The sequence below is a fragment of the Pristiophorus japonicus genome, chromosome 16 (assembly GCF_044704955.1).
Source record: "Pristiophorus japonicus isolate sPriJap1 chromosome 16, sPriJap1.hap1, whole genome shotgun sequence".
Taxonomy (NCBI): Eukaryota; Metazoa; Chordata; class Chondrichthyes; family Pristiophoridae; genus Pristiophorus; species Pristiophorus japonicus.
In genome coordinates, this window is record NC_091992.1 from 43,339,857 (window position 1) to 43,364,927 (window position 25,071).

At 46.0% G+C, this 25,071-nt stretch overlaps 1 pseudogene; it reads right to left on the reverse strand.

Annotated features, from left to right (window-relative positions):
• Positions 1 to 24,386: 24,386 nt before the first annotated feature.
• Positions 24,387 to 24,625, reverse strand: LOC139227293 (U2 spliceosomal RNA; annotated as a pseudogene).
• Between the last annotated feature and the right edge of the window lie 446 nt (positions 24,626 to 25,071).

Below are 25,071 nucleotides of genomic sequence, written 5' to 3' on the forward strand. Positions count from 1 at the left end.
TTCTCCCCCGTGTCAGCTTCTTACCATCAGCAATGCTATCATAACCATCAAACTACATCATACTGAGAAACATTCCAAGGACGAATGGAAGGTGATTAAATTTGTGTCGATCATCAACTCAGCCTCATTCTGCTTCCTGTTAAGAAATACACATCGGGCTCAATTTTCCCCAAGCTGATTTTCTGCCGCACTGCCAGAGTTACACCAGGTTTTCACGGCCAGAAATGCGCCAGAAATATTTTGCCAAAGTTTCCCTGATCTATAATTCGAATTTGGCGCCGCACAGCATGTCCAGTCGCCTCAGGGGATGGAGCCTGCTGTCTGCGCCAAAAAACAATGCTGTACCTGCTGCGCATGCACGGGATAAAAAAGCATGCTCAGTACAGTTCGGATTTGGCAATCGGCTATTTTTAAAGAGCCAGTTGTGTGTGTGCGTAAGAAGGAGTGCTGTGAGAGCATTGGAAAAATCACAGCTGGAGCAATACAAGATGCAACGTGGAGTAAGGACTAAGAATTTCTTACAGGAAGAAGTGGAGGCACTAGTTACTGTGATTAAGAACAGATGGCAGGAGCTGGATACCAGCAGAGGTCACATAAAAGTTCTACCAAAAGAAATGAAGAAACGCTGGAACCAAGTTGCAGAAGATTACTGCGCAGTGGTGAACACCACGAGATCTGGAAGCCAGTATAAAAAGAAACGGCAGGACCTTGGTCAAGTAGTTAGTGTAAGTAACATTTTCAGTTATTCAATGCAATTGTAAATGTGACCAGCTGTATATGTCCCACCCAGCAGAAAGACACCCTCTCTAAAAAGTTGCATTTTCATCTTTGCAGAAGAAAGTGGCACACAACAAAAGGGAAAGAACTTGAACAGGAGGAAGCCCAGCAAATATGCATCCACTGACACCCTTGGAAGAGAGGGTCGCTGCTTTGATGGGTCCTGCCTGGAAAAAAGCAACCACCACTGTACAAGCTGGGCCCACACTCGAGGGAGAGGGTAAGTCCTGCAAATTCATTGTGGCCCTTCAAATCAACCTGCTGCCTGGCCTGCGACGTGAGAGCCTACTCATGCCACCCATCCTGCCCCCTCCTCTGCTGCTAACCATTTGACTGTTTTGTTATATTTTGCAGAACTTGAGACCAACCTTGACAATGCAGAAGAACATTCAGATGAGGATGAGCCTGAAGGGGAGAACATTTTCCAATCCAACCCTCTAGACCAAGAACATGGGAGTGAGGGGGAGGGAATTGAGCTGGATGAAACTCCCACTGGTGTACTGAATATGGAGGAGGTGCCACTCATGGAGGTGCCAGCCCCTTCCGTGAATCGTGGTTTGAGTGTTGATGGGACATTCACTGGTTTCCCGCCTTCCGAGGTTGCAGGTCCCAGTGGTGGGATGCAGCGAGGCACACCCAGGGCCCCACCGTCCCAGGCTGCGGGTTCCAGTGGTGTGGTGCAGCGAGGCACATCCAGGGCCCCACCGTTCCCGGCTGTGGGTTCCACTGATGTGGTGTGAGCCACACCCATGGGGAGGAGGGGAAGGAGAGCTCAACCACACTCTCCTGAGATACAGGATGTAACAGGTGTGATTCAGATGATGCCATTGAATGTGGAGAGCATTGACCTTACCCGATCACTCCTGGACACCATCAGTGGGGTGAGTGATGAGGTAGCGGGACTGTCGGGAGAAGTAACAACGCTCACGAGAAATGGGAACGATATCTGGAACCAACAGTGAGGGAATAGTGGCCATGAGAGAAGGAATGTCAGAGGTAGTGCAAACCATGTCACTAGCCATTAGGGAGGGAATGTTGCAGGCCACTGAGACACTGTCAGGGTGCAAGAGCGATGGCATGTTGGAGTTAGCTGCTGCAATAAGGGAACACACCCAGATCCTGCGCCCATTGACAGAATCAACTGTCACTCCCACTGCAATCACCACACCAGCTCTGAAGAGCCCAAAGACAGGCCTTCCAACTTGCCGCCTGACGCTGACACCCCCCACCCTCAAGAGGTACGCAGTACCTGAGACGTTAGAAGGAATATGCTTGGTAGCAAGCCCAGAAACACTGCGCCACCATCTGTGGGCAGGGGTGGTGGCGAGTCCAAGACCAAGTGCAGTGGGTGGTCTTAGAATAAGGGGGATGAGAGAGAGGTGGGTGCAGCCTTTCTTTGCTGCTGTTGTAACGGTCTCAACTTAAGTTTTTTGCAAGTTATATAAATTTACAAATGATCTTAAAGTTTTTAAGTGATCTTAAAGATTGATCTTAAAGTGAAGTTTGATACTAGAATAATTTTATTAAAGTTAAGTTATTGTAAACTTTTGAATAAAATATATTTTACATTAAAACTGAACTATGTTCCATTAACACACACAACATTACGGAACAGCTCCAAACACTAAACATGTCCATGTGGAATAGTTGTCGCTGAGCCCTCAGGGTCTTCTCTGTCCCTCCCACCCGCCCAACTCCCTCCCTTCCCCCCTTGAGTCTTGTGACATCTCTATCCCTCCCCCTCCCCAGGCTACAAGCCGTAAGATCGGCTCTCTCCCTCCCCGGGCTACAAGCCATAAGATCAGTTATCCCTCCTCCTCCCCAGGCTACAAGCCGTAAGATCGGCTCTCTCTCTTCCTCCCCCTCCCTGGGCTACAAGCCATAAGATCGACTATCTCTCCCTCCTCTCCTCTCTACCCCCTTCACGGCTCGTTTTGTAGCCAAACCCCGAGCCGCTGTGTCTGGACACGAGGTTGATTCTACCGGCCAAACCTACAACCCTCCAGGCCTTCTTCAAGATATTCCTGGTGGCGTGTGAGTGAGTAAAAAAATGAGAAAACTTGTGAAATCCAACAAATTTACACTTCTACGTTGTTGCGCTGAATTCGCTAGATGTTCTAAAGATTGAACAAATAGGTTCGCAATTTTCCTTTTAGGGTTCCCACAGTAAGTTTAACCTGAACAAAAGACTATGGGCTAGAACATCCACTTTTCAGCTTATCGCCCAAAAATGGGTGTTATTTCCGGCGTGGGCGGTAAAAAAGGGTTTTCAGATCGCCAGCTTCTCGCCCATTCACAAAACATCTCGTTTACATTTTTGAAAATGGGCGTTACAGTGAACGGTATCAAATGGGTGGTAGATTACATTTTTTTGACCTTCTGCCGTAAAGTGTGGCTGTCCTTAGAAATGGCATGGCAATGCTCGATTCCCGCGATTCAGGAGGTCAAGGGTCATCATGACATGCACAGAAGAAGAGACAGAGAGAGAGGGAGCTCAAAGGCACTGAAAGCATGTGTGGCTGTGGTGTGTGCTTGTCTGACTGTTGTGGGAGGCACGACGGAGATTCACCAGTAGCAAAAAGCCTACTAAGTACCAAGAACATAGTTGGCACCGAGTCTTTGTCCAACAAATAAGATATAACATGCAAGGGATGGAGGAGGCCCTGGAGCTGGTAGCCAGGAACAGTGGTGGCAGAGGGCTCCCAGTGGTCCCCGAGTACGGCACGCCACCTCTAGGTTCCGCATCACCACTGCGAATGACAGATGAGAGGAAGGACCAAGATCCCGCTTCTGCATCAGAAATGTTGCCCCCTCGGCACCCCCCACTCCCGTACCCATGTACCCACCGCAGCTGCCTTCATCCCCCCCAATGAGGCACCACCTGAGGAGCTCCTCGGCCAGGTGCCATGGAGCAAGGAGGGGAAAGGATAGAGGGGGGGAGAAGAAAGAGAGGGGGAAAGGAAAGTGAGGTACATGTGCGCAGGTGATGGCTGCATTATATCTTCATCTGGGTGTATGCAATTTGTTGCAATGTATGGGGGCTAGAGACCACGCTCCCTGCTTTGCCTTTGTATACTGTGTTGCTGTTAACCATGTGATTGATGTCAATGGTGGAAAAAGTGCGATGTGGGCGAGGCTTGGGTGTTATTGGCTGTGTCACTTATGTTTTCAGACCGATTTTGGTATTAAACTTTTGTTATTGAACATAACCTTGCGCATTGTCTCAGATAGCTGGACCGTTACACGCTGGTTATTCCTTACCGTGGAAGGGTTAAATACAACTTTACATCAATCAACATAAACTTTAACTGGCACCAAGGTGATGGGCACCATTGATGTCTGAGCTGCACACGCACAGCAGTGTGTCAACGTTGTCACTCATATCAGCACTCTTTCAGGCAAATTTTTCCGATATCAGCTCCTCATGTAAGAGTGGGATTTAACAAATGCCAGCCACATCGCTGGTATCCGTCCCGGTTAGTTCCACTTTTTGTGGGTGTTTTTTTGAGCGGGCGATATTCTGGGCGATATGTGTGCGAGATGGTGAAATTGACGGTGGGCGATCTCCATGGCCGCTAGTTTGGGTAAATATGCTCTTTACGACAAAAAACAGTCGGCAGGCATTATTATTGAATCTCGGCATTAAGTCCATGAGGAAAGTAAAGCTGGGCAATATTATGGGCGTTGAAATCGCCCATTCTGCTGATTCCGCCTCGCCGTTAAGCACACGGGGAAACTAACACTCGGCGATAAGTCTCCTTAAAAATGCCCATCAGTTTCTATTTTGTGCCAAAATGGGCATTAATTGGGCGTTAAGTAGGCAAAAAAAGTGGACGTTCTAGCCCTATGACACTAGATTTACAAGCCAACTTATCTTTAATAAATGCTTTAACAAACACTGCTCATTAATTACTACAGAATATAGGACTCACAACCTATAAAGATATTACCCGATTCGCTCCGAGGTGATCAATCTCCGTCGACTTCAGCTTAGGGATTCCTGCTGTCGAGTGTTGCTCCTAGGTTCTCGCTAACTTCCCCCAAATTTTGTGCCTAGTTATACCCTTTCTTCTCCCAGTTAAACACGTGTCGGTTTCGACAGATTCTGCTGACATTTCAACTTTGTACATATACATTTTTCTGATAGCGTAACCCTGTCTTGCCTCCATGAGTTATTACCAATGTCGGTGCCTTCGTTACGGGTGTGTGCCTCATATCTTGATCTGTTAGGTTATTTTCATCTCTTCCCACCCCTGTTGTTCATACAGCGTGTCCTTCACTGTCTGGTTCTGCTCAGATCAACTTCCCCCCACCCATTCGGCCACATCTGTTATTTCTGCAACTGACCATTTGTTCGTTCACTAACATTTATAGGGACCCTGTTAACTGACATCCATTATTCACACACTATCTCTTACACATGGTGACTCCTTTGAATTTGGCTTTACTATTCTGCAGCTTTTATCCTTCTCTCCTTCACCCTGAGGTCAGTGCCTGCTGTTTTCAGTGCAAGAGACACTGAGTCTACCGGTTTAAACTCAGGCATGAGCTAAATTCTTATTAATCGTGAATTCTTTCTGATATTTCCACAACATTGACAGGTAAAAGGAAAGTTGAACTTTATTATTGATTTTGACAGTGTTCTTGACTCCATCCAAAATCTTCGATTTATAAACAATGGCATCTTTCAGTGCAGATTTGTGAATGCACACTGGTTTTCTTAACTCACCAGAAGGTTTTTCGTGAGTGGCCAGATACGCCGATGTAATAGAAAAAAATGTTGGCCAAACTGCGAACAATTGAAAAAACCGGCGCAGACATAACATTAAAAAAAACTGGCCTAGAAAAATCATAACTAAGTCAATTACGCCGGCGTAGATCGCAGGGGGAAAGTTTGAAAAAAATAAATACGCCAAAAATTCGACTCAATACGCCAAAAAAAGCAGCCTACTCCAAAAAAAATGGCGCAAATCACCGGGAAAAATTGAGCCCATCATCTCTGTGGTTAAGGTGCTGTTATCGAACACCAGTTTTGGTTTTACAAGGTTCCTACTGAGCTTTGCTGTGGGTGAGTGTGGGTCTTTGTATGCCTGACTCATGCTGTCCGAATTTACAAACTTATTTGTTGGGTAAGAACAGACTGTACTTCAGCCCTCATTTAAATTGAATGATTTTATTCAGTAAATCCCTCAATGAATTTGACAAATTTATTTAGGCTTCTGCCCACCCCACCTCACCCATATAAAATGAAAACATGACTAATCCTTAAATTAAATTAACTGTTATTGGAGTTGATGGAAAACTTTGCTTTTGAATTTAGCATTCAGGTTAGCTTTTTTTGTCCTGTGTTTTTACATTATTGCAAAAAAAATAATTTGCCAGTAAAACTTTCCAAGGGCTAGAACCTCCATTTTTGTGCTTATCGCCCGAAAAATGGTTGTTATTTCCAGTGTGGGCAGTAAAAAAGGGTTTTCAGATCGCCGGCTTTTCACCCATTCTCAAAGCACCTAATCTCCATTTTTGAAAATGGGTGTTACCACGAGCGATATGAAATGGGCGGTAGCGTTAAATTTTTTTGATCTTCTGCTGCAAAGTGTGGCCATCTTTAGCAATGGCATGGCAACGCTCGATTCCCGGATTCAGGAGGTCAAGGGTCATCATGACATGTGCAGAAGAGGAGACGGAGAGAGAGAGAGCTGAGAGGGTCTGGGTGTGGCGTGGCTGCTTTAGGAAGAAGGAGGGAGACTTTAGAGCAAGTATGCAAACAAAAATGAACTGTTACCAGCCACATATTTGCCTGAATTTGACCTATAATGGAGAGAGAGGAGGAGGCATCACAGCACACTGTGGAGACTGATGCTGGAGAGAGCAGTGAGGTAGGAGAGGAGCACACTGGAGGGCGCAAAAGAGCCAGGAGGTTCTTGGACGAGGCAAATGCCTCCCTCCTGCAGCAGGTTGAGTTATGCTGGGGTGATTTGACACAGGGAGGGTGTGGGAAGCCCACACCAAAGGCCTACCAGAGGATATGGACCGAGATAGCAGAGGTGGTCTCGTCAGCGACCAACGAGGTTCATAAGGGCAACCAATGCCGCAAACAATGGAACGACCTTGTGGGATCCGCAAGAGTAAGTATTACATCGATTTACATGTACTTATGTATTGATATAATTTGATTTGTAACAGTCATAAGTGACTATCAGCAGATGTGAGGTCTTTCACTTTCACTGGGAATGTTTTACTCAAAGCCTGCGGTCACGGTGTATGTCTTCAGGTAAAGAATGATAATTTTCATAATAATCATGATTACATCTGTCGGTTATGTGTTGTATCAGTCTCTGTGACATTGTGACAATGATATCGTCCTGTCACCTTTTACAGAAGAAGCTATCGACGATGAGGTCCGTGCAGAGGCGAATGGATGGGGGGACCACCAATCCCCAGCGACATCACTGAGATGGAGGAGTGGGTGCTTGCACTCGTGGGGAAGCACCCCCGGACAGCCACGGACACATCTGCAGACCCTGAAGTGATGCCACGTGAGTAAAGCTTACACCATTGCGAGATATGAAGTCAATGGATGCCACACCCACTCATATCCGCACAATTATATATGACAGATGATTTCTAAAATTGCCATAGAAATAATGATGGTCTAATGAAAATCATTGCAATGCAAATGTTTTGATGGTCATGCAATGTGATGTCTGTGATGATTTTGGGAGTGGTGGTGCTTTTGTCGTGCATATGCTGTGTGTAGTGCTGGACTCACCTTGTGAACCTAGCACCCACTTCTCCTCTAATAACCTCATTTGTGTTTTGCAGCTCAGCCAGCATCGCATCCCAAGGCAAGACCACTGAGGCCAGAAGGTGGGGGCGTGGGGCCCGACTCTCCGGACGATCCTACATCTGGTGCAGAGCAGCTCCGATTCTTGTCCGTCAATCCGCTGGGTCAGTTCTCCACGGATGGGAGCGCGGACTTCAAGGAACCTCCATCGCCACGCTCCAGGAGCCATTCCACCCCAAGGCCATCTTGTGGTCCTCCGGTCATTCCCGCCTCCACTCTGGAGGTACCAGCCCCAAGCACCTCACCACATGGCACCCCATTTGTCCCCAGGACGGCACAAACCCACGGAGGTCTCGTGGACGTAGCAGATCTGTTCCACGAGCACCACATGACAGCGAAGGGGTGATAAAGTTGTCCAGGAGGACTGTAGACATTGGTGACCAAAGCTTTGGGGGGCATATTGTGACACCTGGCCACCATGACCGAGTACATTCTGCGCATGGCGGAGGCCCTGGATGCAATAGCCAGGAACACTGCTGGCACAGGCCTCCCAGTGGTCCCCGAGCATGGCACTCCACCCCTAGGTTCTGCACCACCACTGCGAATGACAGATGAGAGCAAGGACCAAGATCCTGCTTCTGCATCAGAGAATGTTGCCCCCTCGGCATCCCCCCCGCTCCCGTACTTGTGCAACCACCGCATCTGCCTTCATTCCCCCCTCAATGAGGCACCGCCTGAGGAGCTCCTCAGCCAAGCACCGTGGAGCGAGGAGGGGAAGGGGTAGAAGTGGGGAGAAGAAGGGGAGGGGGGAAGGAAAGTGAGGTGATGGCTGTGTTATATCTCCATCTGGGTGTCTGCAATTTGTTGTAATGTATGGGGGCTGAGGACCACTCTCCTGCTTTGCCTTTGTATTCTGTGTTGCTGGACATGTTGAACATTTGATTAATGTCAATGGTGGAAAAAGTGGGGTGTCGGCGGTGTTTGGGTGTTATTGCCTGTGATATTTATGATTACAGACCAATGTTGGTATAACATTTTTTTTATTGAACATAACCTTGTTACGCACTGTCTCAGATAGCTGCACCATTACACACTTGCGATTCCTTAACATGAAAGGGTTAAATACAACTTAACATCAATTAACGTAAACTTTAACTGGCACCAAGGTGATGGGCACCATTGATGTCTGAGCAGTGTGTCAGCGTTGTCACTCACATCAACGCTCTTTCAGGCAAATCGTTCAGCTATCAGCTCCTCACGTAAGAGTCTTGCAGCTATGTAGCCACCACTGGTCCTTTTCTGCGGTCTGGAGGGGGCATGGTTGCATAGCCAGCCTGATTGTCTGGCCCTAGGTCAGCATCCAGCCCCTCATCATCCTCTTCCTCTCTCTCCTGAGGTGGAGCATCAGTGCCTTCTGGCAATTCTTGGCCCGGCATGATAGCCAGGTTGAGCAGCATCGGTCACACGAACAGGAATTTACTTACTTGCTCAGGATTGTATTGTAGCTCCCCTCCTGAGTGGTCAAGACATCTGAACCGCTGCTAAAGCACAGTTATTGTTTGGTGGCCCCATTGCATTGAAAGTATAATAGCGATTGATCAGAAGCAATGATTTCCTCACAAAAATATACCTGGAGTAAAGCCCCAATAGTCCAGAGTCTGAAAATATATCTGTTGAGATGTTCATTTCACCTGAGGAGAACTCCAGAGTCAATGCAAACTCCCCCGAAGTTGAGGCGGCCTTTTCAATGAAGCGATCTGTGAACAGTTCCACTTTATCTGTGCGTTTTTTTTGGCGAGCGACATTGTGGGCGATAAGTGTGCGAGGTGGTGAAAGTGACACTGGGCAATCTCCTGGCCATTAGTTTTGCCAAATGTGCTCTTTACGACAAAAAAAGTGGGCGGACGGTATTATTGAATCTCGGCGTTAATTCCGTGCGTAAATTAACGCTGGGCGATATTATGGACGTTGATTTCGCCCATTCTGATGATTCCGCCCAAAAAAGGTGGGCGGGCAGTAATATGTTTTCCCGGCGTTAAGCACATGGGGAAAGTAACACTCGCCGATAAGTTTCCTAAAAATGGCCGTCCTTTTCGATTTTGTGCCAAAATGGGAGATATATGGGTGTTATACGTCATTTCCGCGGTAAAATAGGCATTAAGTGGGCGTTAAGCATGCAAAAAAAGTGGAGGTTCTAGCCCTTAGTCTTTTCAATTGTTGCTGCATTCCAAGTTACAGAGAGCAAACTTTTGAGAGTTGGGCTTTTTTAATTGTGATACATGAATTGATGGATGATTTCATGAGAAGCAAGATATTCAGGTCCAATAACAACACAAGCAGTATGCATGTATTCATCAATCCCCAAGGATTGATATTTAAAACTAGGCTTATCCTTCTTATGCAAATAGAGGAGACTTATCTTAATTTTCCCTGCTTCATTACATTGGCAGTGAAAGAGCTGGGTGATTTGCCCGACAGAAAGCCTTGAGGATGGGAATGGCTCCTCCCATAGTAGTGAATTAAGTTCTTCGGCAATAGGATCTTTCTATGCCACCATAGGGTACACCTGCCAGATAATGTAGTCTGCAGTGCAGGCTTGCATAAAGGAAATTACTGACGTCATGGTTCTGAGGGAAAACAGCTTCATAAGGACTGATTTTAATTGTGGGGCCTGATTTGAATGAGCCTGTCAGCAGCTCAGTCATTCCCAGTGGAAAGCGACAGCTGGTTGGCAAGGGAGGACCAAGATCGAGCAGCCCAGGAGAAGATTACCGGCAACAAGCTAAGTCCAGAGAGGATGTTGAGAGGGTCTCATGTCTGCGGGGATAATCCTGTGGGGCCCGAGGTGCGCTCCTGGTTATCCTGTCCCCACTTAGAAAAGTTTTCTCTAGCTTACCTTCAGTGGTTTTGCTTATTTCCCAACAACTTTACATGGAACGGATCAAAGTCCAAATCAGGTCCCATGTACATCAGGCCTGCCCTCTGCTCCAGCGTTTTTTGGTGCACTTGGAAGAACTTGTCCCATTGTACCAAAACAGCACAGTTTCTAGAGAAGATAGAGCATGTTCGTAGGACAAACCAAATGCATATTATCTCTTTTGGCCCCAGTGCATACCCAGAGTAAAACCCAATGCAGTTACACACTCAGCACAGGGAGCAAATCCCATTTTCTACTCACTCCATGCCACGCTTGTACTTCTGCTGTTGGCACAAGGGAGTAGAATGCAAGATTAATAGGTAGCACTCACATAATTATCAGGGTTCCACATCAACTTCAATGCATACATGTGCAGGAAGGAATTCTATTATGAGAGGCGGGAGTTCCTGGCGTTGGTGAGGCCTATAAAGGCTCAGCGGCAGCGAGAGGCGGCGGCAGTCCGAGAGGCGGGAGTTCCTGGCGTTGGTGAGGCCTATAAAGGCTCAGCGGCAGCGAGAGGCGGCGGCAGTCCGAGAGGCGGGAGTTCCTGGCATTGGTGAGGCCTATAAAGGCCCAGCGGCAGCGAGAGGCGGCGGCAGTCCGAGAGGCGGGAGTTCCTGGCGTTGGTGAGGCCTATAAAGGCCCAGCGGCAGCGAGAGGCGGCGGCAGTCCGAGAGGCGGGAGTTCCTGGCGTTGGTGAGGCCTATAAAGGCCCAGCGGCAGCGAGAGGCGGCGGCAGTCCGAGAGGCGGGAGTTCCTGGCATTGGTGAGGCCTATAAAAGGCCCAGCAGCAGCGAGAGGCGTACCTATGCAGCTGCAGCGGGGAGAGAAGGCAAAAAGAAGTAGAAAGAAATCAAAAGGTGACGTCACAGCCAAGGGGGTAAGTGATTGGCTGGTGATTGGTGAGTAGTTTTTCTTTTTTTCTCTTCTATAACAGTGAGTAAACTTTAACATTGTTGTTGCCAATTTAAGTGTATCTAAGGGTTAAGTCATGGCAGGAGAGCTCGGTCGGGTGTTTCGCTCCTCCTGTACCATGTTGGAACTCAGGGACGACTCCAGTGTCCCTGACGACTACGTGTGCAGGAAGTGTATCCACCTCCAGTTCCTGACGGTCCGCATTGCGGAGTTGGAGCTGAGGGTGGATTCACTCTGGAGCATCCACGATGCTGAGAACGACGTGAGTATCACGTGTAGCGAGTTGGTCGTACCACAGGGAAAGGGTCCACAGCCAGATAGGGAATGGAAGACCAACAGGAAGAGCAGTGCAAGGAAGGTAGTGCAGGAGTCCCCTGTGGTCATCCCCCTGCAAAACAGATACACTGCTTTGGGTACTGTTGAGGGGGATGACTCATCAGGGGAGGGCAGCAGCAGCCAAGTTTATGGCACCGTGGCTGGCTCTGTTGCACAGGAGGGCAGGAAAAAGAGTGAGAGAGCGATAGTGATAGGGGGTTCAATTGTAAGGGGAATAGATAGGCGTTTCTGCGGCCGCAACCGAGACTCCAGGATGGTATGTTGCCTCCCTGGTGCAAGGGTCAAGGATGTCTCTGAGCGGGTGCAGGACATTCTAAAAAGGGAGGGAGATCAGCCAGTTGTCGTGGTGCACATTGGTACCAACGACATAGGTAAAAAAAGGGATGAGGTCCTACGAAACGAATCTAAGGAACTAGGAGCTAAATTAAAAAGTAGGACCTCAAAAGTAGTAATCTCGGGATTGCTACCAGTGCCACGTGCTAGTCAGAGTAGGAATCGCAGGATAGCGCAGATGAATACGTGGCTTGAGCAATGGTGCAGCAGGGAGGGATTCAAATTCCTGGGGCATTGGAACCGGTTCTGGGGGAGGTGGGACCAGTACAAACCGGACGGTCTGCACCTGGGCAGGACCAGAACCAATGTCCTAGGGGGAGTGTTTGCTAGTGCTGTTGGGGAGGAGTTAAACTAATATGGCAGGGGGGTGGGAACCAATGCAGGGAGCCAGAGGGAAACAAAAAGGAGGCAAAAGCAAAAGACAGAAAGGAGATGAGGAAAAGTGGAGGGCAGAGAAACCCAAGGCAAAGAACAAAAAGGACCATTGTACAGCAAAATTCTAAAAGGACAAAGGGTGTTAAAAAAACAAGCCTGACGGCTTTGTGTCTTAATGCAAGGAGTATCCGCAATAAGGTGGATGAATTAACTGTGCAAATAGATGTTAACAAATATGATGTGATTGGGATTACGGAGACGTGGCTCCAGGATGATCAGGGCTGGGAACTCAACATCCAGGGGTATTCAACATTCAGGAAAGATAGAATAAAAGGAAAAGGAGGTGGGGTAGCATTGCTGGTTAAGGAGGAAATTAAGGCAATAGTTCGGAAGGACATTAGCTTGGATGATGTGGAATCTATATGGGTAGAGCTGCATAACACCAAAGGACAAAAAACGTTAGTGGGAGTTGTATACAGACCTCCAAACAGTAGTAGTGATGTTGGGGAGGGCATCAATCATGAAATTAGGGGTGCGTGCAATAAAAGTGCAGCAGTTATAATGGGTGACTTTAATATGCACATAGATTGGGTTAACCAAACTGGAAGCAATATGGTGGAGGAGGATTTCCTGGAGTGCATAAGGGATGGTTTTCTAGACCAATATGTCGAGGAACCAACTAGGGGGGAGGCCATCTTAGACTGGGTGTTGTGTAATGAGAGAGGATTAATTAGCAATCTCGTTGTGCGAGGCCCCTTGGGGAAGAGTGACCATAATATGGTGGAATTCTGCATTAGGATGCAGAATGAAACAGTTAATTCAGAGACCATGGTCCAGAACTTAAAGAAGGGTAACTTTAAAGGTATGAGGCGTGAATTGGCTAGGATAGATTGGCGAATGATACTTAAGGGATTGACTGTGGATAGGCAATAGCAGACATTTAGAGACCGCATGGATGAATTACAACAATTGTACATTCCTGTCTGGCGTAAAAATAAAAAAGGGAAGGTGGCTCAACCGTGGCTATCAAGGGAAATCAGGGACAGTATTAAAGCCAAGGAAGTGGCATACAAATTGGCCAGAAATAGCAGCGAACCTGGGGACTGGGAGAGATGTAGAACTCAGCAGAGGAGGACAAAGGGTTTGATTAGGGGAGGGAAAATGGAGTACGAGAAGAAGCTTGCAGGGAACATTAAGACGGATTGCAAAAGTTTCTATAGATATGTAAAGAGAAAAAGGTTAGTAAAGACAAACGTAGGTCCCCTGCAGTCAGAATCAGGGGAAGTCATAACGGGGAACAAAGAAATGGCGGACCAATTGAACAAGTACTTTGGTTCGGTATTCACTAAGGAGGACACAAACAACCTTCCGGATATAAAAGGGGTCGGAGGGTCTAGTAAGGAGGAGGAACTGAGGGAAATCCTTATTAGTCGGGAAATTGTGTTGGGGAAATTGATGGGATTGAAGGCCGATAAATCCCCAGGGCCTGATAGACTGCATCCCAGAGTACTTAAGGAGGTGGCCTTGGAAATAGTGGATGCATTGACAGTCATTTTCCAACATTCCATTGACTCTGGATCAGTTCCTATGGAGTGGAGGGTAGCCAATGTAACCCCACTTTTTAAAAAAGGAGGGAGAGAGATAACAGGGAATTATAGACCGGTCAGCCTGACATCGGTAGTGGGTAAAATGATGGAATCAATTATTAAGGATGTCATAGCAGTGCATTTGGAAAGAGGTGACATGATAGGTCCAAGTCAGCATGGATTTGTGAAAGGGAAATCATGCTTGACAAATGTTCTGGAATTTTTTGAGGATGTTTCCAGTAGAGTGGACAAGGGAGAACCAGTTGATGTGGTATATTTGGACTTTCAGAAGGCTTTCGACAAGGTCCCACACAAGAGATTAATGTGCAAAGTTAAAGCACATGGGATTGGGGGTAGTGTGCTGACATGGATTGAGAACTGGTTGTCAGACAGGAAGCAAAGAGTAGGAGTAAATGGGGACTTTTCAGAATGGCAGGCAGTGACTAGTGGGGTACCGCAAGGTTCTGTGCTGGGGCCCCAGCTGTTTACACTGTACATTAATGATTTAGACAAGGGGATTAAATGTAGTATCTCCAAATTTGCGGATGACACTAAGTTGGGTGGCAGTGTGAGCTGCGAGGAGGATGCTATGAGGCTGCAGAGCGACTTGGATAGGTTAGGTGAGTGGGCAAATGCATGGCAGATGAAGTATAATGTGGATAAATGTGAGGTTATCCACTTTGGTGGTAAAAACAGAGAGACAGACTATTATCTGAATGGTGACAGATTAGGAAAAGGGGAGGTGCAAAGAGACCTGGGTGTCATGAAACATCAGTCATTGAAGGTTGGCATGCAGGTACAGCAGGCAGTTAAGAAAGCAAATGGCATGTTGGCCTTCATAGCTAGGGGATTTGAGTACAGGGGCAGGGAGGTGTTGCTACAGTTGTACAGGGCCTTGGTGAGGCCACACCTGGAGTATTGTGTACAGTTTTGGTCTCCTAACTTGAGGAAGGACATTCTTGCTATTGAGGGAGTGCAGCGAAGGTTCACCAGACTGATTCCCGGGATGGCGGGACTGACCTATCAAGAAAGACTGGATCAACTGGGCTTGTATTCACTGGAGTTCAGAAGAATGAGAGGGGACCTCATAGAAACGTTTAAAATTCTGACGGGTTTAGACAGGTTAGATGCAGGAAGAATGTTCCCAATGTTGGGGAAGTCCAGAACCAGGGGACACAGTCTAAGGATAAGGGGTAAGCCATTTAGGACCGAGATAAGGAGAAACTTCTTCACCCAGAGAGTGGTGAACCTGTGGAATTCTCTACCACAGGAGGTAGTTGAGGCCAATTCACTAAATATATTCAAAAGGGAGTTAGATGAAGTCCTTACTACTCGGGGGATCAAGGGGTATGGCGTGAAAGCAGGAAGTGGGTACTGAAGTTTCATGTTCAGCCATGAACTCGTTGAATGGCGGTGCAGGCTAGAAGGGCTGAATGGCCTGCTCCTGCACCTATTTTCTATGTTTCTATGTTTCTATAAGGGGGAGTGCTCCCTCAATTGCACAGTATCCTGAAACCCCCCTCCTGTTGCCACTTCACCCCTCCTCAGGGACTTACCTTCGGACCGCTACCGGCAAGGCAAGCGCAGGGATATTCATTTTGTCAAATGTGAGAGATATGACAGGCATCGGCACTCGCCTAATTAATATTAATGTGGTCCAAGGCTCAATTCAGGCCAGCCCAGGGCCTTCTGGTTTGAGGGTGTGTTGCGGCTGCATTGCTGCCTTTGCGCCCAAAGCTGGGTGCCGACAAATTTATATCCCAATATTCCAACTGTAGCCTAAGCAATAATTGTATAGAGTAAGTATTACATTTTCTTTTGGAGTCTATACCCCTATTTATAACATCAAGTATCCCTTATGCTTTTTTTTAAACAGTGCTAGCAACTTGTCCTTCCATTTTTAAACAATTTGCATCTAAGCCATTAAGTCTTTCCCCTCCGCTGCCTCTTTTAAAGTTTTATCATTTCGTGTCTAAGTTCTCCCCTTATTCTTCATCACAAAATACATAATCTGCCTAACTTGTCTATATCTATAGTCCTTATTTTATGTCTCTTGCAATATTTTGATATAGTGGCCCCATAACCAATTTCACATCATTTATATATATATTAGAAGAGCAATGCCCCCAACACTAACTGCTGGAGAGCAGCACTGTTTACATCTATCCATCTGAAAACCATCCATTAACCACTACTCTGTTTCCCATTTACCAACTTCTCAAAGCTAACATAGCATGCAAAAGTAATGAATTTGATGTTTGTGATTTTTATCTGTTGGTTGTTTTTTTGGGTGCCCCAAAAAAGCACACTATCAGCAGGGTATGAACTACTATGGAATATACTCAATAATTATGTGTTGCTTCCTAATTAATATTCTAAATGGATGTGGCAATAATTCAGATTTCATGCTGATAGGCTTTGTTAGATCAACAAAATATTGCATTTAGTCCGTATTAAAAATCTTAGATATGTGTGCACATCCTGTCTAGAAAACCTTACTTACACTTGCCATGCTTTTTTCCACAACTTTTGTGCCAAGTTTTCTGTTATAAATTCCCATGTCAACATTCATAATGCAAATTGCCTTGTCACACTGTCATTACACTTTCCTATCAGTGACAGTGCCTCAGCTTTGCATTTCCCAGATCCTCAGCCTTTTCAGCAGAGAACCTGCTATGCTCCAGCCACTCTACTTCTCTGCTTCTCAAATTGTTTCAAGGTTTGGGGGAAGAAATTGATTAACGCCCCATTTGGGATGGTAACTTTTGAAAGGCGGGAACATAAGAACATAAGAAATAGGAGCAGGAGTAGACTATACGGCCCCTCGAGCCTGCTCCGCTATTTAATACGATCATGGCTGATCTGATCATGGACTCAGGTCCACTTCCCTGCCCGCTCTCCATAACTCCTTATTCCCTTATCGGTTAAGAAACTGTCTATCTCTGTCTTAAATTTATTCAATGCCAGGCAATAAAGTTTCCCCACGCTCAAAAAATTTGCGTTTGTACCCTTGGAAAGAAGTGGAGTGCAAAATCAAGTGCTCCACTTCCTTCTTGGTGCGCTAATGGGATACATAGAAACATAGAAACACAGAAATATAGAAAATAGGTGCAGGAGTAGGCCATTCGGCCCTTCTAGCCTGAACCGCCATTCAATGAATTCATGGCTGAACATGCAACTTCAGTACCCCATTCCTGCTTTCTCGCCATACCCCTTGATCCCCCTAGTAGTAAGAACTTCATCTAACTCCTTTTTGAATATACACTTCAGCAGTGCTGCACACTGGGCCATGCAGCGCTACTGTATTCAAAGGGCCCTTCCCTCCCTTAAAGGGAAGGGCCATCACTGCAGGCTCTGCAATTAAAGAAACACCTACCTGGAACATCAAGGGAGCGGGGGAGCCGCGCAATCAGCCCAGCACCCAAGCAGAGTGCCGGGCTAAGCAATCGCAGGCAGGACTCCATGAAGAAAATGAAGAAACTAATTGGAGGGTGGGGGGGAGGGGTCGCGCGATGGGAGGATTCAGGAAAGAGTAAATTTAAAAGCAGCAAGAGAAATGTCATGCCACTAAAGCAGAGCAGAGTTTTGGGTAAAAATAAGCAGAGTGGGTCAGAGAGAGTAACAAAGGCATCACTGACCAAGGTGACATCAAGAATCAAGAGAAAAAGTCAAAGGTAAAGGCACTATACCTGAGTGCGCGAAGCATTCGCAACAAAATAGATGAATTAATAGCGCAGATAGAAATGAATAGGTTTGATCTAATAGCCATTACAGAGACGTGGTGGCAAAGTGACCACGGTTGGGAATGAAATATTCCAAGGTACTTAACTTTTAGAAGAGATAGGCAAAATGGAAAAGGAAGAGGGATAGCCCTGATAATAAAGGATGGGATAAAAATAGTAGAAAAGATCTGAGCTCAGAAAATCAAAAAATAGAATCAGTTTAGGTGGAGCTAAAAAACATCAAGGGGCAGAAAACATTGATGGAAGTTTATAGGCCCCCAAACAATAATGGTAATGTAGGGCACAGTATAAATTAGGAAAGTAGAGGTGCATGTAACAAAGGTAATACAGTAATCATGGGGGACTGTAATCTACATATAGACTGGGCAAACCAAATATGCAGTAATAGTACAGAGGACAAATTCTTTGTGCTGGATTTTAGGCTTTTCTGTTTTGGGGGCAAAAACAGAGGAGGAGCGGGAAAGTTACTGGCTGGGAATAGTTTATGCTTTGGTAAGAACGTTTTGGCATCTGGACCATGTGTCAGGGGAACAGCGCTAAGGGAAACGTGGTACACTTTTCGTGGTGCAAGTATGAGAAACTCGCGAACATAGAAACATAGAAATATAGAAAATAGATGCAGGAGTAGGCCATTTGGTCCTTCGAACCTGCACCATCATTCAATAAGATCAAGGCTGATCATTTCCTCAGCACCCCTTTCCTGCTTTCTCTCCATACCCCTTGATCCCCTCAGCCGTAAGGGCCATATCTAACTCCCTCTTGAATATATCCAATGAACTGGCAGCAACAACTCTCTGCGGCAGGGAATTCCACAGGTTAACAACTCTCTGAGTGAAGAAGTTTCTCCTCATCTCAGTCCTAAATGGCCCACCCTTTATCCTAAGACTGTGTCCCCTGGTTCTGGACTTCCCTAACATCAGGAACGTTCTACCCGCATCTAACCTGTCCCGTCCTGTCAGAATCTTATATGTTTCTATGAGATCCCCTCTCATCCTTCTAAACTCCAATGTATAAAGGCCCAGTTGATCCAGTCTCTCCTCATATGTCAGTCTTGCCATCCCGGGAATCAGTCTGGTGAACCTTCGCTGCACTCCCTCAAAAGCAAGAATGTCCTTCCTCAGATTAGGAGACCAAAACTGAACACAATATTCCAGGTGAGGCCTCACCAAGGCCCTGAACAACTGCAGTAAGACCTCCCTGCTCCAATACTCAAATCCCCTGGCTATGAAGGCCAACATACCATTTGCCTTCTTCACCGCCTGCTGTACCTGTATGCCAACTTTCAATGACTGGTGAACCATGACACCCAGGTCTCGTTGCATCTCCCAATTTCCTAATCTGCTGCCATTCAGATAATATTCTGTCTTCACGTTTTTGCCCCCAAAATGGATAACCTCACATTTATCCACATTATACTGCATCTGCCATGCATTTGCCCAATCACTTAACCTGTCCAAGTCACCCTGCAGCCTCCTAGCGTCCCCCTCACAGCTCACACTACCACCCAGTTTAGTGTCATCTGCAAACTTGGAGATATTACATTCAATTCCTTCATCCAAATCATTGATGTATATTGTAAAGAGCTGGGGTCCCAGCACTGAGCCCTGCGGCACTCCACTAGTCACTGCTGCCATTCTGAAAAGGACCCGTTTATCCCGACTCTCTGCTTCCTGTCTGCCAACCAGTTCTCTATCCACATCAGTATATTACCCCCAATCCATGTGCTTTGATTTTGCACACCAATCTCGTGTGTAGGACCTTGTCAAATGCCTTTTGAAAGTCCAAATACACCACATCCACTGGTTGTCCCTTGTCCACTCTACCAGTTACAACCCTCAAAAAATTCCAGAAGATTTGTCAAGCATGATTTCCCCTTCATAAATCCATGCTGACTTGGACTGATCCTGTCACTGCTTTCCAAATGCGCTGCTATTTCATCCTTAATAATTGATTTCAACATTTTCCCCACTACTGATGTCAGGCTAACCAGTCTATAATTACCCGCTTTCTCTCTCCCTCTCTTTTTAAAAAGTGGTGTTACATTAGCTACCCTCGAGTCCATAGGAACTAATCCAGAGTCGATAGACTGTTGGAAAATGATCACCAACGTATCCACTATTTCTATGGCCACTTCCTTAAGTACTCTGAGATGCAGACTATCAGGCCCCGGGGATTTATCGGCCTTCAATTCCATCAATTTCCCTAACACAATTTCCTGCCTAATAAGGATATCCTTCAGTTCCCCCTTCTCACTCGACCCTCGGTCCCCTAGTTCTTACGGAAGGTTATTTGTGTCTTCTTTCGTGAAGACAGAACCAAAGTACTTGTTCAATTGGTCTGCCATTTCTTTGTTCCCCATTATAAATTCACCTGAATCTGACTGCAAGGGACCTACGTGTACCTTCACTAATCTTTTTCTCTTCACATATCTATGGAAGCTTTTGTAGTCAGTTTTTATGTTCCCGGCAAGCTTCTTCTCATACTCTATTTTCCCCCTCTTAATTAAACCCTTTGTCCTCCTCTGCTGAATTCTAAATTTCTCCCAGTCCTCAGGTTTGTTGCTTTTTCTGGCCAAGTTTCCTCTTCCTTGGATTTAACACTATCCTTAATTTCCCTTGTTAGCCATGGTTGAGCCACCTTCCCCGTTTTATTTTTACTCCAGACAGGGATGTACAATTGCTGAAGTTCATCCATGTGATCTTTAAATGTTTGCCATTGCTTATCCACCATCAACCCTTTAAGTATCCTTTGCCAGTCTATTCTAGCCAATTCACGCCTCAAACCATCGAAGTTACCTTTCCTTAAGTTCAGGACCCTAGTTTCTGAATTAACTGTGTCACTCTCCATCTGAATAAAGAATTCTACCATGTTATGGTCACTCTTCCCCAAGGGGTCTCGCACAACAAGATTGCTAATTAGTCCTTTCTCATTACACACCACCCAGTCTAGGATGGCCAGCTCCCTAGTTGGTTCCTCGACATATTGGTCTAGAAAACCATCCCTAATACACTCTAGGAAATCCTCCTCCACCGCATTGCTACCAGTTTGGTTAGCCCAATCAATATGTAGATTAAAGTCACCCATGATAATTGCTGTACCTTTATTGCATGCATCCCTAATTTCTTGTTTGATGCTGTCCCCAACCTCACTACTACTGTTTGGTGGCCCTTTGGTATTCCGTAGCTCCACCTATACCGATTCAACATCATCCAAGCTAATGACCTTCTTACTATTGCATTTATTACCTCTTTAACCAGCAATGCCACCCCGCCTCCTTTTCTTTTCTGTCTATCCTTCCTAAATGTTGAATACCCATGGATGTTGAGTTCCCAGCTTTGGTCACCCTGGAGCCATGTCTCCGTGATGCCAATTACATCATACCCGTTAACTGCTATCTGCGCAGTTAATTCGTCCACCTTATTCCGAATATTCCTCGCATTGAGGCACAGAGCCTTCAGGTTTGTCTTTCTAACACACTTTGCCCCTTTAGAATTTTGCTGTAATGTGGCCCTTTTTGCTTTTTGCCTTAGGTTTCTCTGCCCTTCACTTTTACTTTTCTTCTTTCTATCTTTTGCTTCTATCCCCATTCTACTTCTCTTTGTCTCCCTGCATTGGTTCCCATCCCCCTGCCATATTAATTCAACTCTTCCCCAACAGCACGAGCAAACACTCCTCCGAGGACATTGGTTCCGGTCCTGCCCAGGTGCAGACCGTCCGGTTTGTACTGGTCCCATCTCCCCCAGAACTGGTTCCAATGTCCCAGGAATTTGAATCCTTCCCTTCTGCACCACTCCTCAAGCCACGTATTCATCTAAGCTATCCTGTGTATCTGTAAAGCAAAAACTCCCATGTTCCGCCACCAGGGAGCTCATCCCCTGAAGTCCCAAGGGATCCCAGCATCCCTAAGTTTGTGGTCCTGGCCCTCCAGACCATGGTCGAGGATCCATGTCGACTATGCGGGCTCGTTTCTCTGTAAAATATTCCTGGTGGTGGTGGATGCTTTTTCAAAATGGATTGAATGTGAAATAATGTCAGGAAGCACCACCACCGCCACCATTGAAAGCCTGAGGGCCATGTTTGCCACCCACGACCAGGTTAGGAGTGTCTCCCACAAGTTCACCACCTAGTTCTCACAGTGTACAACTTAGGTCAGATTATACATGGGTTACAATGCTGGTTGAATACATGACACCCAGTTCTCACCTTTGCACATTAACACATTTAGTTGCTCTAAAAGGGTGCTTAACCCCGATAGGAAGTTACCAAAATAGTTGAGGAGTCCCAGGAACGACCGCAGCTCTGTGACATTCTGTGACCTGGGCACATTCCTGATAGCCTCTGTCTTGGCGTCTGTGGGCCAAATGCCATCCGCCATGATCTTTCTCCCCAAGAACTCCACTTCTGTTGCCATGATGACGCCTTTCGACCTCTTCAGCCGCAGCCCTACGCGATCCAGTCGCTTGAGGACCTCCTCCAGGTTTTGTAGGTGCTCGACGGTGTCCTGACCCGTGACCAATATGTCGTCCTGAAAGACCACCGTGTGTGGTACCGACTTGAGTAGGCTCTCCATGTTTCTCTGGAAGATCGCTGCAGCCGACCGAATTCCAAACGGGCATCTGTTCTAGATGAACAGTCCCTTGTGCGTGTTGATGCAGGTGAGGCTCTTCAAAGACTCCTCCAGCTCCTGCGTCATGTAGGCCGAAGTCAGGTGGAGCTTGGTGAACGTCTTGCCTCCTGCCAGCGTCGCAAATAGGTCGTCTGCCTTAGGTAATGGGTATTGGTGTTATAGCGAGAAATTATTAATAGTTACTTTATAATCGGCGCAAATCCTGACCGTGCCATCACTTTTGAGTACTGGAACAATCGGGCTGGCCCACTCGCTGAATTCCACTGGGGAGATGATGCCCTCGCATTGCAGCCTGTGTGTGGGCAAATATTTGGCAGATGGAGTATAATGTGGGAAAATGTGAGGTTATCCACTTTGGCAGAAAAAATAGAAAAGCAAATTATAATTTAAATGGAGAAAAATTGCAAAGTGCTGCAGTACTGAAAGACTTTGGGGGTCCTTGTGCATGAAACACAAAAAGTCAGTATGCAGGTACAGCAAGTAATCAGGAAGGCAAATGGAATATTGGCCTTTATTGCAAGGGGGATAGAGTATAAAAGCAGAGAAGTCCTGCTAAAACTGTGCAGGGTATTGGTGAGGCGTACAAATTTAACATCGAGCCACTTAAGAAGAAGTTAGGGTAGATGACCAAAGGCTTGTTCAATTTGGTATTCTAACACTCCTGTGAAGCGCCTTGGAACATTTTACTACATTAAATACAAGTAGTTGTTGTTGTCATTGTTTAGCACAGAGTCAGCTGTTCTATTGGCTTTCTACTAATATAAATCTATCTAATATATAAAAAATCTTACAGCTGCCTGCACTTTCTGTCAATGTCACATTATAAATTATTATAGCCACATTTCCAATGGAGACTGTCTGTGCTAGATTTTCCACTTCACCCACACATGACCCATCTATCGCCCAAAATGGACCCCCATCGCCCATTTTGAGCAAAAAGTGGAAACTAGGCCCAAAATATCGCCGGAAAATAGGCTCTCAAGTTTCCACTTTGAGATGATCGCCCAAATGATCGCCCACACAAGGCCCATCCCAAGTTTCAGCACTTAGCATGCACTTTGCTGGGCCGATGCAAGGCCCAAAAGGGTGCTCAAAAATAGTTGCTTTTTCAGGGCCTTAGAGAGGGAAATGGGCACTACGGATGCCATTTTTAGCCTCTGAGGAAGGGTGGAGAATTGTTCTGAGTTATTTAGAGAATAAAATTGATGCAAATTGTACTCAGAAATTTGGGACAGGGAAGATAAATAGGTATTATCACCTTATTCATGCTAAATAGATCTCATTATATATTGGAATTATTTATTAAACAGCTTTTACACACTGAAGTTATTTAATGATATTCCGTGGTGAAACAGAATAAACAAATAAATCTGCATGAAGAACTGTGTATTGTAAAACTTATGTAAATAATAGAGAAGGTACAAACGTTGTAGAAATTTTTTTTTTATTAACAATCATAAATTTTTTTAAGAACTAATGAACAACACCCTCCCTCCAACCCCTCACCCCCCGCACCAACCCACCCTTCCCTCAAAATCCCGAAAATGTTAGAAGAAGAATAAATTGAACATTTTAAAGAACAAGTGATCATTTAAGTAATGATAACTAATGACCATTTCTTATATATAAGAACATAAGAACATAAGAACATAAGAACATAAGAATTAGGAACAGGAGTAGGCCATCTAGCCCCTCGAGCCTGCTCCGCCATTCAACAAGATCATGGCTGATCTGGCCGTGGACTCAGCTCCACTTACCCGCCCGCTCCCCGTAACCCTTAATTCCCTTATTGGTTAAAAATCTATCTATCTGTGATTTGAATACATTCAATGAGCTAGCCTCAACTGCTTCCTTGGGAAGAGAATTTTTTTTTTTTTTTTTTTTGAAATTCGTAGCCAATCGTTCCAATTCTTTGTCAAATCACAAACGCCAGAGGTCACCTTGCACACGCCAAGGATCACTCTGCGCCAATGCTCTTAGCCAAAAGGCCTAGAGCCACTGCACCGTTCCTGGAAGTACTGCAATACCAGGTTCGTGCCATGGAGGTGGATGGGTCAGGTCCCCCACACACCTCCGTGGAGGTGGATGGGTCAAGCTACCCCACCCACCTCCTGTTTCCAAAAAAGCAAGCATATACCTTCCTGATCCAGGGAGAACCACCCGGAGGTCATGGTGGTTACTCCCCTGTCAGGTCAGTTACGCATGATCTTAGCCAAAAGGCCGAGAAGCGGGTAGAGAATTCCACCGATTCACAACCCTCTGGGAGAAGAAATTCCTTCTCAACTCGGTTTTAAATTGGCTCCCCCGTCATGCTAACAAGTGACCATTTCAGTCATGACAACAAGTGACCATTTCAGTCATGACAACAAGTGACCATGTCAGTCATGTTAACAAGTTACCATTTCAGTAATGATAACAAGTGACCATTTCAGAAAGAATGGAAACTGTACAGTTAAGTAATGATAACAAGTGAACAAGTGAACATTTAACTATTGAATACAATTGGCCAATTTAGTAACAATAACAATAACAATAACAAGAGTATAATAAATTGATAACAGCAAGTGAACATTTTAAAACAAGTGAACTACATAGAAAAGGACTCCCCCCTCCCTACCTGTGGCCACATTTCCCTCCAGATCCTGTCCCACCCCGTGTTCGCACCCCACCCGCCTGTT